The sequence below is a fragment of the Episyrphus balteatus genome, chromosome X, assembly GCF_945859705.1.
Source record: "Episyrphus balteatus chromosome X, idEpiBalt1.1, whole genome shotgun sequence".
Taxonomy (NCBI): Eukaryota; Metazoa; Arthropoda; class Insecta; order Diptera; family Syrphidae; genus Episyrphus; species Episyrphus balteatus.
Window position 1 is genome coordinate 2,974,598 of NC_079138.1, and position 15,753 is coordinate 2,990,350.

The window sequence follows — 15,753 nt, forward strand, 5'->3', positions numbered from 1 at the left end:
TTTACATGAAAAACGAGACGAAGTAAAATAAACTGAACATTTTTTTATCGGTAGGTAATTAGGTTTTCACAAGTTAAAGAATTATCGAAAATGCTAGGTCTACTATGAACCCTGATACGACAAAACTTAACATGTCTAAATTTTACTGGTAGGAAATTGAAGAAATTGAAATGTAGCTGAACAAATTTGTCCGATATCGACTCAAAAATTAGTCGAAACGAGGAAAGAGTTGGAATCAATCAAACTAGAGAGGGTGGAGCGCAATACGATGAACAATTCTAAATAAATGAAAACATAAAATTGGAAAAGTTGGAGATCTGCAGGTGGCCATGGCACAGAGGAATGAGTAGATGACTTCAGAGCCAGACATCGTGGGTTCGAACCCAACGGTCGACTCTGAAGTTTTTTCTAAATCGCCAGCTTAACTGAAGCCACCTGTGCGATGAGACATGAGACAATTGTCAACGATGTCTCCCCCTCTGTGCCACGTAGTTATGTGTTATATGTGTTTCTGTTGTTCTTTCTTTCTTTGTCTTTCTCTTTGTTGTATTAATGTCTTGTGCTGGACTAAGTTTCCGAAGCTGTAGTGTGTGTCTAGTCCGTAGATTTATCTTCGGATTAGATTAATATGTAATGTAATGTAATGTAATGTAAATTGGAAAAGTTGGAGATCTTGAAAATATTTTCACCTACTTACGCCTGTGAGTCATAATTTGTCAAATGAATAACATTAAAGATTCGCTTAGAAGTATATTGTCAGATGATTCCAACTTTATCTTTCAGTTCAGCCTGCATTTTGCTTAAAGTGACGAAACGTAGCCCTGATATAAACTACTTGGCATCGAGTTCACAACAAGAAAAATCATACTACAATAATTCTTTCACTTTTTATTTTTTATTTCTTTGTTTTATTTTGTTGAGGTTCATCTAAAAATTGAAAAATTTCAAATTCATTTTTTTCAAACTCAATTTTTCCAAACGTAAAATTTGAAACAATGATGCAGAAAGATTATTTTTTGGTTCCAAAAACAATTTTTGTAGTTTTTTTTTCAAAAACAAATAGCGCTATAAAGATATAATAATTTTGTAAATCTCCCACTTTTTACAAAAAGTGGCAATTTTTTTTTTATTAAAACGAACTACAATAATAATCTGTTATTTTCAAATTTAAATTAATAGGTGTGTTTACAAATAAAACGCTGCGTAGTTTAAAATTAATTATTTTTGCTTCTAGTGGTCACAAAAAAAAACTAGATCAAAACTGTATGGCACGCCGAAGGCACCTCAAATAACTATTTTTTTTTAAATGGCACTAGGCTCTAAAAAGTTTCGCCATCCCTGCTCTAGACTAAAAAGTGCTGTTTTTTTTTGCGTTGAATCCGACGTTGCGAACACTTTTTAAAAATGATAAACTTGATGAATTAGTTATTGAATTTATTTACATGGTGTCTCATTTAGATTTTTTTTTTTCTGATTAAAGAAGAAGGAGAAGTGGGGCAAGGCCGCCTATGGTAACAAGACCATTTTTGAACTATAATTTATTAACAATAATAAAATTGGCAAAACTTGCAATATAAAATAATTGGCTTTTTGTCAGGTGTTTTTTTTCAAAACGTGTTATCTTTTATTCAGTATATCTCTTTTTTTTTTATAAAAATGAGAGTTTCCACAAAAAAAAAAAACTCGTAAGATAACGCTATTAGCAATACTAGAGATTATATGTATGTACTTGGTATTGGTATGATTCCTGCATAAATACAATTGAATACAATGCATCAGAACTGAACATTCAGCTGCGTATAAAAAAGTTTTTAGATATTTTTTCCCTCAGCTTAGGACAATATGTTGTAAAAAGTAAAAAAGAATAAAATTTGATTGGTGTGATAGCAATATCCTTTCATTAGGTATATTATATCACAAAATGTTATGATGTTCAACCAGATTCTTGATCGCAAATCTGAGATTCGTGATTTTAGAGTTATTTTTAATTCGAAGTTGTCATTTTCGTTACAAATAGACTATGTAATATCAAGGGCTAATTCGATGCATGAAGTGAAACTGCTGGGAGTTTCCTAACCCTTATGCTTTGAAATCAGTGTGCATTTCATAAGAACTTGATATTAAATAGATTTGAATTTAAAATCAAACTGCCAAGTATTATAAATTAGTTTTAAGTTATGTTATTATATTTTATATTATAATTGTATTTTAAATACAAAAAATAAATAAATAAACATTAACTACTCTCGTGTCCGAAGAAAACTCATTCTACGCATTACAGAAGTACTTTTTCTATTCAGATTAGCGGCAGTGTATGTATGAGGTCTTAATATTTACTTTTTTTTTTTATAATTTTGTTATGATTCCTTTCCAATTGCACTTTTAGTTCAAATTAAAAAAAAAAAATAAATTAAATTTTATTTCTTTTAGTTTTTTTTTTTTTTGAAAAAAAGTCACAACTTGTATGTAATTTGTTCTCTGTTTCTTTCTATCTTTCTCTTTTCAGTTAAATTTACTTGCTCTTTTTATATGAATTCTCTTCTGCTCTCTAAAGAATTAAAATTAAATATCGCGCACAAAACAAAACAAAAAACACTAAAAATTATTTTTCTATCTTTAAAATAAAAAATTGTTGTTTTTATGTAAATTTTATTATGTTATTTTGTATAAAAATTAGTTAAATTAGATAGATGTAATTATTTTTTTTTTTTATAAAGAAAAAAAAAAAAAAAAAACAAGAAAAAAAGAAGACCTTTAAACAAAAAATCGTATTAGGTAATTGTATTGTTAAAACGACAGAAACGGTTGCATATACACAACTGTTTGAAGATAAATAAAAAGAAGAAGTAGAAGAAAAAAAAAAAAACAAAACCCCAACAAAACAAAAAGAGCACGATATAATTGTAAAAGCTTCCTGTATTATTTTTAAGAGGTAAGTGCATTTTTGAATTTAATAATTAAAACAAAAATAATTCACAATCAAAAACAACAATTTAACAGAGTTTTAAATATTAAAATGGTGTAAACAACATAATACACAACACAGTTTATTATTTTGACACTAGGTGGCGCCCCAAGAGGGTTAAAGTTTTTTCTCATTTGAAATAGGTATATATGTTGACTTATGAGGTCAAAACGTTCTTTGAAATGAGCTTTACTGCTTTCTTAGTGCGAAGAAACATCGATTGACTAGAGTTATTCTTCACTTGTATTTTTGGCATTCATAACGATATTCTTGGAGGCTTTGTGGATTACTTGCAAGAGGCCTTTAAAATATAATGTCTAGGTGAAAGAGGCTGCATTTGAACCCAAAATCCCTGACGTGACAGCCCATCGATCTAAACGTTACGCTTGCAAAGTAGTTACAAGCACATATCAAATTCTTATTGCTATAGTATCGTTCTACTTTCGATGCGATAAAAGTCCATCGAATGGATAAATATCTGTTTTGGTATTTCTTTTTCAACAAGACATGTGTCATTGTGAATTTGATATGAGTCGATAGCAAAATTGTAAACGAAAAAGATTGAACGATAAAACAAAAAAATATCGTTCACAATAAAGATTTACAATACCAAAATCATTTTTGGTAATCGACTATTGACAAAAGTCGTCTTGACAAACGACACTCGCAATAAGGGGCCTGAGAGTTGTAAATCAATAGGTCTTAATAAGTCGTGTCTGACTATTAATTTCGCACAATTTTGAATGTATTTATGGTATGTATGTCAAATATATTGCATGAAAGCCTATTATCCTTTCTTTTCATTAAGGTCCATGATGATTCTGATCGATTTTAATGGAGTAGTGAGAATTATCAATGATTATCCCGAATCTGGGAATGATGTCGAGATGCTATGGGTCCATAATGATATCAGCCAAGTTATCTGCAGCCAGTTTTGGTATAACACCATATAATTTGTTCTGGTTTTCAGCCGATGGTTGGCTGTTTTAGCACGTTTAGTTTCAGTCATTGCTGACCTAAGCAATGCTTTCACTTAGATAATCCCTGGAAAACCTGTCCTCGCACTTATTTACACTGTGTCTCTTGAGCATCTTGTCAGAGTTGAAGCTAGAGTAAGGTTGCAGAGAAAAACATTCTCAGAGATTTCTATACGGCCATCAAAACTCTGCTAGCTGCGAAGAGTTCATCTACAACCGCCACTTGGAAGTTGTCTCTAAGAAGCTCACTCACTCAATGTACATGATTTCGATGCTGGGTCCTGCGATGTTCGTTTATTATGTGTTGTCTACCTCGACCATAAGAACTGATTTTCCAGAACAAGCTCCGGAATCCCATATTTCTAAGATTCATAGAAGAAGTAATTTTACAAACAAATGAGGCGTTCAGAATAATAATGTGTCATTTCCACTTCTCTATAGGTTGGATGTTTAATGGTCTTAAAAATTGAGGGTTTTTATATAGAATGAAAGAAAGGAATTCTATAGATTAGAGCAATTGATCTGTGAAACATTTACAATTTCAAAAGTTCCTTTAGTTCCTGAGATAAAGCTTCTCAAAGTTAATAATGCAAAAATTTCGAATGGACTTGTCCCATTTATTATACTGAACGCCTCAAATATCGTTCGATTTTTCAATTCAACTGATTACAAAATCTTTTTTTTCCTTGTTTATCATTGACAGTTTACAATTTTATCAAAAGTGCAACAAATATGATAAAATTGATGCAACATCACCTAATTGTTATGTTTGCTCAAGAAATTATCTTCATTCTCTCCTTTCCATAGCGACATCATTATCATATTCATCATTTTTTTCCACTGTCTTTATTATCATTCTCAATATTTTCTGGCCAAAAAAAGAGGTAATCTTTCGTATTTGCCTACTGGACATGTGAAAATTCCATGTTTTACATCTATTTGCTTTAGTTCATTGAATTTTTTCCGATCTCATCCTCGTGGTAATGTATCTTTATATTTTTATTTGGCCAAAAGTATGCGGAGCATAGGCTTACAGTCACGATAACCAACGTTCGAACGAGTATCCTTACAGAGGAAAACAGAATTATGAGTCCACTTTACGAGACAACTTCGATTTTTTGTTGTTTTTTTTTCACTTCTGTTGAACGACTCATACTCATCTTAATCCCCATGTTCGTCCTCGTCCTAATACTCGTCGTTGTCGTTGTCATCGTCACAATTGTTTTAAATTATTGCTTGTTTTTGCTCTCAACATCATAACCTATGCATCCTGTTGCGATGTGCATCAACTTCTTTTTTTTTTTTCAATGGACATAACTACTTGTGGGAGTATAAATATCTTGGTGCTACCCACAGATCACTATCTTTTTGGTTGAAAGGATGAGAAAAGATATTGCAATAAAATAATAAAATAGAAAAAAAAATATTAAATTCCACTCATAGAAAAATTCTTCTATTTGAATGAAAACTCGTTTATAACACCTTAAAGTATTTTTTTTTTTTTTATGAGAAAGCTACCTAAGAAATTCTAGATATTAACTCATCGTCGTTTCCTCGTTGTCACCATTATTATTTTTATAGATCTATTTTTCTTATCAAATTCTTAGCGAAAATTCATTAAAAGTTGTCTTCACAACCAACAACCACAAATACAACATAAATTAATTAAGCTTGAATTAAGTTTAAACTGGGCTTTAAGTACGACGATAAAAGAAATTTTACTGTGCCCTCGTGTTGATTATTTTTTTGTTTTCTTTTATTTTACCACATGGATGAATGGGCTGTCGTCGGAAAATCGACACACTAAGACCAAATGTTGGTCCGTTGTGATACCACGTATGTAGATCCGGATCCAGGAGGAGTGTCATTCACTACTCGTTAAACCATTTTTAGCTCCTTATAAAAGTGTGTACGACAGTTTTAAAAACAGAACATCTAGCCCACGGTATTATATTAGAAGACAAAAATTATGATGCTGCCTTTTAATAATAAAGGTCGGATGGTTTTGCATTTTGTGTTTTGATGTTATAATGAAAGAAAGTGCTTAATAACTTACTAAGGGTGACCAGCCAGCGTCGTAATTCGACTACAATCCATTGTGGATCTAGGCCTCAATTAACAAGCTTTTCCACACAGCTTTTTCTTTAGTTAGTTCACCTTCAACTTGCATGCACCATTTTTAATGTGGTCTTTCCATACTCTAACGCCGCCGTCCCTCAGTGTTGGAGTCGAAAACTTTCTGGGCCCGAGCATTATTGTCCAAGCGCTCCCCATGACCATCTCAGGCTTTGCAATTTTATTCTCTTGGCTAGGTTAGTGTCCTTGTACACACCCTCACAGTTCGATGTTCTTCTTCTCCAATCACCATCAATGCAGACGGGATGAAATCAGTGCCCGAAGAAGTTGTCTCTCGAAACAATTCAAGGCGTTTTCATTCGCTTTTGTCTAAGACCTTTTTTGACATTAAATATATCGGTGAGGATTTTGCCAGCCCTGACAGAGCTGCGAGCATTCTCCATTGTCAGATGGGCGAAATTGGCAGGGATGCCAAAACTAGAGATGGCTCTATGTCTATATAGTCTAAGTTCCAGTTGAGAGCAATATTTTTTTTTTTTAAGAAAGAAACAGTTTACACATGGGTTGCCTAGTGACATCCGGTCAAGACATAGGGTTGCCACCCTTTAAAGTTCATATTTTTTTAGCTTTTTCGACTACGCCACCATGCTTGTATGGTAAGTCGTAGAAGTGTAAAAAAAATATAATGTGGGAGGTATATTGTTGTTTTTTTTTTTTAATTTTAAATGTAAGTAGGGTAAACAGAGGTGAATTAACAAAAAGATCCAAAAGCTATTTTCTTAACAAAAAATGATAGAAACAAGATTGATATTGGAATGGATAGATATTGTTGATGTATGAAAGTCACACATACAAACAAAAAATGTAAAAAAGTTTAAAAGTCACCGTGGAAATCGATGTTTGAGAAATAATTCACCAAAAAATCAGCATGAAAGGTATTTGAAATAACATTTATGTCAAAAGAGAGCAACAATAAAATAACTTGATACGTATCTGCCAATTTTTTGATTTAACTAAGTTTTTGGCGTCTTTGTTTATTAGACAAATTACAGATTTTTACATTTCAATACACTGTTTAGCAAAAAAAATTGTTTTTTAAATATTTTTCTCGTGAACTAATAAGTTTTGCAAAGTATATTGAACATATTAAAACTGCATACTTTGTTTTTTTATTCAATATACTTACCTCCAGAATCTGGATTAAGGGAAAAAAAAAACGGTTTCTGAGACGTCAGACCTCAGCGTTTTGCGGGCATGCTTTCTTCCGACCATATTTGGCAGATGAGTTGGTGCATACTCCGTCAGCTCCAGCAGCTTCATTTTACTTAACTTTGGGTATGACTGCCCTCTCCCTTCAAGTAATGTTTTCAATCATATATTTGTCATTCGTTAGTTATTCTCATCTTGAAAGTGATTTTATTTAATGTCACAAAAAAAAAACTCATTATCTTTTCATCTTCGAAAGTAGTCGCGAGCCTAGAACCTAAAAAAACAAGGAGAATGGAGAAACAACAAATTATTTTTATCTGGCTTAACATATCCTCAATTCGGTGTATCAGTTTTTTTTTTCCGACAAAGTTTATGGAGCACAGATTAGAGAATACCACTCCCAAAATGTAAGCCAGCCAGCAGAAAAAAAAAAACTGTTGAAACGAATAAAAAATCATAACAAATGAATTCCACATTCGCGAAATTTTTTGTTTTTGTTTTGTTTTGTTTTGTTTTAATTGATTGCGAGTTCTGTTTTTATTCTGACATCGAAAACGACAGATCAGAAGTGGGATTGTATCCTTATCCCACATAGACTTTAGAGCAGCATATGGAATAATCAGATTTTTGTTTTTTTTTTTCTTTCTTTTTATTCCGTATGAATTTTATCCCCTCCGATACACAGAAACAAATAAATTAACTGCTAGCGACTGTTACTGATATCTTTTTGGCGAAACTAAACCATTGTATGAAATAAAAATAAAAATTAACACAAATAATCAACATGAGTAGAATTTTTTTCCGTGTACTTGTGGTTTTTTACTACAACCAGGAAGAATGCCATCCATAAATGAACGCATTAGGGATAGTGCCCATTAAAACATTGGAAAAAGGAAACTATTCAATGCAAAAAAAAAAAAATGGAGAAAAAATATTTTTGTAAAAAAAAAAAAAAATAAATAAAAATACAAAACATTGAGTTAAAACAGGTCAGGTATATGTACGGCTTAGGGGTTTTAAGTAGCTCTGCATTCTCTATGATGAGAGCAAGAGAGGACAAAGGCCTTTTGTTGGCAATAGGTTTTGCGCTTAAAGGGTAGAAAGACATAAATATTTCATATTATGAACAAACATAAAAAAATAAAAATAAAAAAAAAAAACATGTATTAATGAAACATTCACCACTCTTCTCTGCTTGCTTCATTCACTTGTTTTATTTTTCTTCATATAAAATGAGATTAAAAATAACAGGTAGTTGTATATCATTTTGTTTATATTTGGGAAGAGAAGAACTGTAGGTAAATATTATGCATACCATCGATAATATAACATTTATGATGGATTTGACATTCGCTTTCCTCTCGATATATGTTTGTATGATATCGAACAAATTATGGTAAATTAAAATAATAGCAAAAAAGTGCTGATTTTTTAAAAGATAAAAGTAATTTAATTAATACTCTTAAAGTAATAGTTCGTAGATAGATAGTAGGTATAGTACATAGTCAGTTATTCATGCAATCATTAAATTCAACATTAGAAAAAAGTTAATTACGAACCTGCTATGGGAACGACATGTTTTATGGTCGCCATTCCCGGTCAAAAGACCGATATAATAGGGTTTTTCACTATTTTCATTCATAAACCTGTGCTTAAACGTAGTCTATGAACTATTACTTTTAGAGTATTAATTAAAGTTCTTTTATCTTTTAAAAAATCAACACTTTAATACTTTAAAAATTCTGAAAGGGTAAAAATTAAATAGTATGGAAAAATTACATAATATAAAAAGTCGGATTTTTTAAGAAAAACATTTTTATTTCCGTTATTAATGGAATACAATGTTATACCATTTTTAAAGGACACCCAACTTTTAAGGTAACTTGTCGTAATATCGTGGTGCATTTTGTTTACACTACGGTTCATTGAATTAGGGTCGTGTAAAATTTTTTAAGTACTTAGTTGGGCAAAAAAGTGATATTTTTTTTTAAACTGATGAAGTGAATAAACAAAAGGCTGTACAATTTATTCCGAAATTTCAAAAAACTGGCTGACAAAGTCAAATAGCCAAACTGAAAAGTTTTTAAGTGGAGATAAAATTAAATAAAACAGCTAATCTAAATCGACCTCATCATTATTTTTAATTTTTCTCATCTCATCTCATATACATTAGGGTGGGTCAAAACAAAATCGAAATGCCTTTTTTTTATTTTATACTCCGAAATATCGATTACTAGACAACTTTAGAATATACTCACCAAATATGAGCTTTGCAATTTTCCATTTTTACATCAATCATCTTCTTAAAAAATTTAATTTTTTTATAAATCGACTTTTTAGCAAATTTCTTTACATATTCTTATAGATAATTGAACGGTCTACAAAAAAGGCCATACAAACTTTTTTCGTTTATCTAATCGTTTAAAAGATATTTGAGGTCCAAAAATACAGAAAATCTTTAAAAATTCGTTTTTTTTTTCATAATTTTGTAACAAATTAAAAAATTATAATAATCAAACGAGCAAGACATATTCTGCTCCACAAGAAAGATCTTGCATACTTTTACATTAATCTAACCATTCTAAAGTTAAAACAACTTTTTCTGAGTTTAAGTGGAATCACCTTATTTTAAGCGGATATCTTAAAATTTTAAGGTGGTGAAATTTAATGTTCATATCATCTTATTTTAAGGTGACATTTTTATCTCCGTACACCGCACCGGTTGGTATCACTTTTTTTTCAGTGTAATAGTTGTTAAATTGTTGAAATCGCACCCCTATATCAGAATACGCACAAGCCTACTCTTGAGTCTATATGAGATCGTTTATTTTACCCACACCTTACGAATGTTTGATCATAGTCTTGTATATGCATGTGCATAATATTAAAAAAAAAACACTTTCAATGCTTCTTAATATATTTTTTTTTCCTTAAATACAAGATGACAACGAAATACGAAACCTTTTATATATTTTTTTTTTTTTACTAGCAAACAAAATCAACTTGAAACGGCACCCTCAAAGATGTATATAAAAAAGGAATAAAATAAAACGCACGACTGGGTCATACGTTCTTGCTCTTATAATAAAATAGAACCTTTGTCTTATTTAAAACAATTTCTAGTAAAAGTTTTTATTAAAGTCTATAATACATATAGACAAATATGCATCATTACTATTGGGATCTATTTTTTTTCTTCCTATTTCGAAAGTAAAATATAAGAAAAATACAAAATTAATATTTGACAAATTTTTTTTATTTATTTAATTATTTCTTTAAATTGAACCTGCTCTTTAGGGAAAGTATAAGAGCCCTATTACGGTTTCCAATTTATCAATACGACATTTGACAAATACCAATAATTTTAATAAATTTGTATTATAACCGTTATCAATAATCAATATTTTTGTTAAACCTTGAAATTTGACAACTATTGTGAATGAAAAACATGGTATTACTATTAAAATGTTAGCTATCAAATTTCTATCAATTAAAAAATTCCTAGTTTATTAGTATATATTTTTTTTTTCACTTTTAATTCAACCCTTTTTTAGTGAAAATATAATATGTTTTTTGTTCCAACAAAACCACAAACAAAAATTCAACCCCAACTTATACCGAAATGTCAAATGAAAATATAAATTCACAATCGTTGCAAAACGATCAAAATTCACAATCATTCTTATCAAATGACAAAATTTTTTGCAATTGATAATTTCTATCGTTTGATAATCACAATTGATATTTGACAATCGTTATAGGGATGTACTCCTTTGATAACACTGGTCGGCAACGAAAATAGAGCTTAAAAGAAACTATACTTTTCTAAAGGATTTATGTGTGCTGATTCCGAATCCGAAGTCAAAATTTCACTGGCACGTCACATTTTTGAAATATTTGAATACTAACAGGTCAAAAACGCATTTTGTTGGTACTTCTGGCGTTGAATTTCATTACCGTTAAATTTTTTTTTGCAAAACTACTTATGCAATCTCCAGAAGCCATATTTCATAGTCTTAAATATGTTTATTTTTTTTTCAAAACTATTTTTTGCTAAAAGATATTTGGTATAGAAATTTATGATATCTCAAAATCTTGGTGGTTAAGTGAACTTATGGTTTTTTGAAGCAGATTTGTATAAAAAAAAAAAAAACAAAATATTACGAAAAATTATATATTTTAGATCAAAAGTAAAAAAACATTTCATTCAAGATTAGTTTTTGGAAAAACTAGACGTGATGGAATAAATCTGTTAACAGTTTTGAATTCAGCACACTCAAGTTAATTAAAATCACCTTACAGAGTTCTTGCTCCCGACTTTTTTTTTGTTTTTTGCAGACCAGTGTAATTTTTGCCTATATTTTTTTCGCGTACATAAGTGACTGTAATGTTTAAGTTTATTTAAAGCAGTGTTAACAACATTTTAGTATGTACTTTATAATAAAACAGCTTTCAGATAGCTTCTAAATAGTCAAAATACGAAACCAATACTTGCCCTTTAGCACATGCAACAAAATTCACAGGAGGAACATTTGTTTTGTCCTTCCCTTAAACAAAAGTAAAAGAAAACGCGTCTTGTTAAAGGAATCCTTACTTCAGGTCCCATTAAAAATATAAATCATTTGCGGGTCAGTAAATATTTTTTTTTTTTAATATTAAGATTTTTTTTTTTTTGTGTTAATATTATTTAAAATTCCAGTATAGTTTTTCTTTTACTTGAAAGGGGCGTTATATTATATTGTGAGTATTGCACACCCTTGTAGTGTTTCTTCCTATGTCAGTGAATGCAACCATTAAAAAAAAAAAAAAAAAAAAAAACTAAAGAAGTTCTCAATTGAAATACGTGTATATTCGTCAGTTTCGCGATTCCCCAAGTAGGTATGTAGTTCTATACGCAATATTATAGCATGGTGGTTCATGATGATGATGATGATGATGATGATAGTGGTGGTGTTAGTGGTGGTGGCATAATGACAAATAGGTTAAGTGATTTCAGAGTTTTTATTCGTAGAACTTATAATCTATCCACATACATAAATATATAAATATATATTTTTTTTTTAAATGAGTTTGGGTAAATTTCAAATATCTTACTTGCTCTTGCTTCCTATTTCCTTTAAGCCCATTAGACTGCTAGAGGTTTATATGGTTAGTTTATTGTTTGTGCAAAAAATGCATCTACGTATTGTTGCGTAGGAAGTTTGTTTTTTTGCTTCTTAATTATAATAAGGGCAATTTAAGTTTTCATTACGAGATTTTGTTGTTGTAGAATTTTAACTTCTGATTCACAGTTTGCAGATAGTAAAACAAAATATTTATATAAGCTTTGCAATTTAATTTTTGTTAAAATAGATTTTTCATTAATGACTCTTTATAATAAGATTCGACGATTACCTACACTGTGCAAGTCGAAATTCTTGATAGGCGCGCGAATAACTGATTCGCCCTATTTCGGACCCGAGAAATCAATTGGCATCATTAGTTTTTCGATTTATCGGTACGACTTAATTTTTTTTTGAAAGTTTTTTTCAATTATTTTGAGAGTTTCCCCACTGTTTTTAGTCATTTTTCAACCAAAAACAATATTTATATTGGTAATAATTCTACTCAAACGTTATTTCCTACCAGTAGAAAGATATTATAAACAATTTTGAACAATTTATTTGAAAGTTTAGTAATTTTTTTGAAAAAAATTAAAAAAAAAAAACGAATTTTTTTACATTGTTTATCGTTTTTTCGCTATTTTTGTTCTCTTTTGCACAAACTGTTAATTTAGTGTTGATTAAACTTCGACAGTCTATCGATAGCATCGATAACAAAAAAAATATCGAGTAGGTATATCGATACTTCACAAAACAAAATAAATAATTATTATTAGTACTATTAAATATCGTACCTGAGATCTTAAATTTATTATTTATATTATAATAAAATTTTTAGTTAACAAACGCCAATATTTGCTCGTAATTTTTGACCGGTAGTTAAGTGAAAAATTTGTATTCTAAATTTTAACTGTCAATCAGAATTTACTAAATGTACAGAAAAGCAGCAATTAGCTTCTTTTAAAGAAAAAAACCCTTGAAATAATGATAGTAAAGACCCATCCAGTTGCTTTTATTTATTTATAAGTAGAATCTTTGAAAAACTTTTAAACATGCTATAAATACCAAGAAATGCAAGAGAATAAATCTGAATCATTCGATTACTAAGAGTTTTATGACCCTCTGAAATGTTTGTTCGAATAAGAAGAAGAACTGACGTGGAGTATACTTTTAGTCCTTCTTATGCTTATTTTTATTACTTTACCATTTTTTGTTTATTTATGGTTGATAAAATGTATAGTTGTTTTAAAGAAACATAAAGCAAAATAAACATAAAAAAAACGCTATAGTTTCAAATAAAATATGTCACTGAAAAAATTTATAAAATATTATTATGAACACTGAAAGCAGAAAAAAATACAATTTTAATTAATTTTATCTGAAAATATCAATTCAACAATTATCGCAAATAATTTTTTAATCTATCAATTGATAACTATCGTTATACCAAAATTTCTTGTAATTGATAGATTCTATCAGAGATCAGAAATAAATCTCAACCTTTTGAAAGGTTCCTTAATAACAACTCTTATTTGTCGCCATTTTCAATAAAGGTCATAAAATAACCTTTATTTTTAAAAAAGAAACATTTCGGTCAAGGTCTGAGAGAAACCTTTATTTTGTATTTTTTTTTATGTTTCGGTCAACCAGTGAGATTTATCGCTGAGAGAAAAAAATAAATCTCATCTGCAAATGTATCAATTCTTTTCCTAGAGACATGGGAGTGGTGCCATATGAAAGCTTATATTCTCAGCTACTGGTACTGGTATAATCGGGTTTTTGGATTTTTTTTCAAAATTCCGTAAAAATCGCATTTGAAAGTTGGGGTAAAATTTTTTTTCGAAAAATCCCCGAATCTTTGAACGCTCCTAGAAGCTAAACCGCCTGAGAGCAATTTTTGGGAGTGATGCCAAATGATAGCTTGTGTCATGGGCCTACGCGTTGCACATTGTCAGATTTTTAAAAAATCATCTTCCATGTTAAACCGCCACATCATGCCTATTTTTTCAGAATCGGCATTTACTTTTTTTTTACCTTTAAGTTCTCCCGGTTTGAGAACGCGTCCACCTACAGGGATGGGAGTTGTACCCAAATGTAGGTTAGAGTCCCCGCTACCTTTTGGCATCAAAAAATTTTTTTTTATTTTTTTTTTCAAAATTTCGAGATAAAGCCGTTTTAAGATATAGCGAAAACGCTTCTGGAAGCTGAACGCTTTGACCTAGATATAAGAACATCGGTCTCCTGAAATATTCGAAATTGCATTGGTTGTGCTTGTCGTCCCAGCGACTCAAATCACAGTGGAAAACACATTATCGTCTTCAGATTTTACTTTAAACGAAAAGAGATATAATCTTGGGTCTAAATAATGTTGAGAGTCTATTTAGTTCATCCTTTTCATATTTATTTTTGCAATATTCTTGACATATTCGAAATTTTCCATTGAATTGACCATTTTTGATTTATTTTCAGCGAAAACGATTAAAGGTTGACCTTTTCCATTTATTTTTTTGTAAAAATCTCAACCATTGAGAGATATTTAAAAAAAAATAAAAAATAAATCTCAACCGATAACCTTTATTTTTGTTTTTTTTTTTTTAAATAAATCTCAAACCTTAACCGAAACTATTTAAAGTAATGTGGTAACTCTCAGAGAGAAACCGATTAAAAATAAAGGTTGACTGTTATTTCTGGTCTCTGGATTCTATCGTTTATCAAACAATTGTTATTTGGTAATCATATTAGAGCTGTAAATTATAAAAGTTTCAAACTTTTCCTCAAGCTATTATTGTTATTAAGATCATAATATACAAAATTACTATAGAAAACAAAAAAATTAAATCATTTAATGGTAAATAGTTTATAAAATTATGTATAGGGGAAGTGGGGGCAAGATTTTCAATTTTTCAAAATTTTCAACACTTGCAATAGAAAATAGGTGCCCTTTGGTACGATCGATCACGTTTGTAAGTTTAGGCAATTTCGGTTAAGACCCCGAAGAGTTACGTTAAATTTTGTGATTTTTCATCAAATTGTTATCGTTCATGTAAAAAGTCAGTTGTATTTTTGACACTGAAATAATTAAAACTTTTAACTTTTCCTTTTTTTATAATAGAAAATTAATATTAAAAAGTATTTTCTACGAAAGAAGATGTCATAAAGATAAATAAAAAAAAAATACAGAACATCAAATATGATATGACTGGGGCAAGAGACCGCCCATTGGCGAAATTGGAAGCTCTGGTAGCTTAAACAAAGTGAAAAAAGAAGTTCACCGTTAAATCTTCCAAAAAGCTAAGCAACAGTCGACAAACAATACTGTAATTGATGATTCTGATGAAGAGGACTTTGCAGATTGTATTTGTACCTTCTATCTGCAACTGTTTTCTCGATCCAATCCAAAGTATTGTTGGATTAAGTGCAAAAT

The 15,753-nt window shown here is 29.9% G+C and overlaps 1 protein-coding gene across 3 annotated transcripts in view; it reads left to right on the plus strand.

Annotated features, from left to right (window-relative positions):
* LOC129920743 (plexin-A4) overlaps positions 1-15,753 on the plus strand; it is a 52,671-nt gene that overhangs the window by 12,892 nt on the left and 24,026 nt on the right. Inside the window, exon 1 of one of the 3 annotated variants that reach the window (XM_056002340.1) lies at positions 2,720-2,932. The exons of 1 other annotated variant lie outside the window; for it this stretch is intronic. The gene's annotated coding sequence lies outside the window, so the exon portion shown is untranslated. Of the gene's footprint in view, positions 1-2,719; positions 2,933-15,753 lie in introns of those variants that run through there. One more of the 3 variants, XM_056002342.1, reaches the window with a different exon arrangement.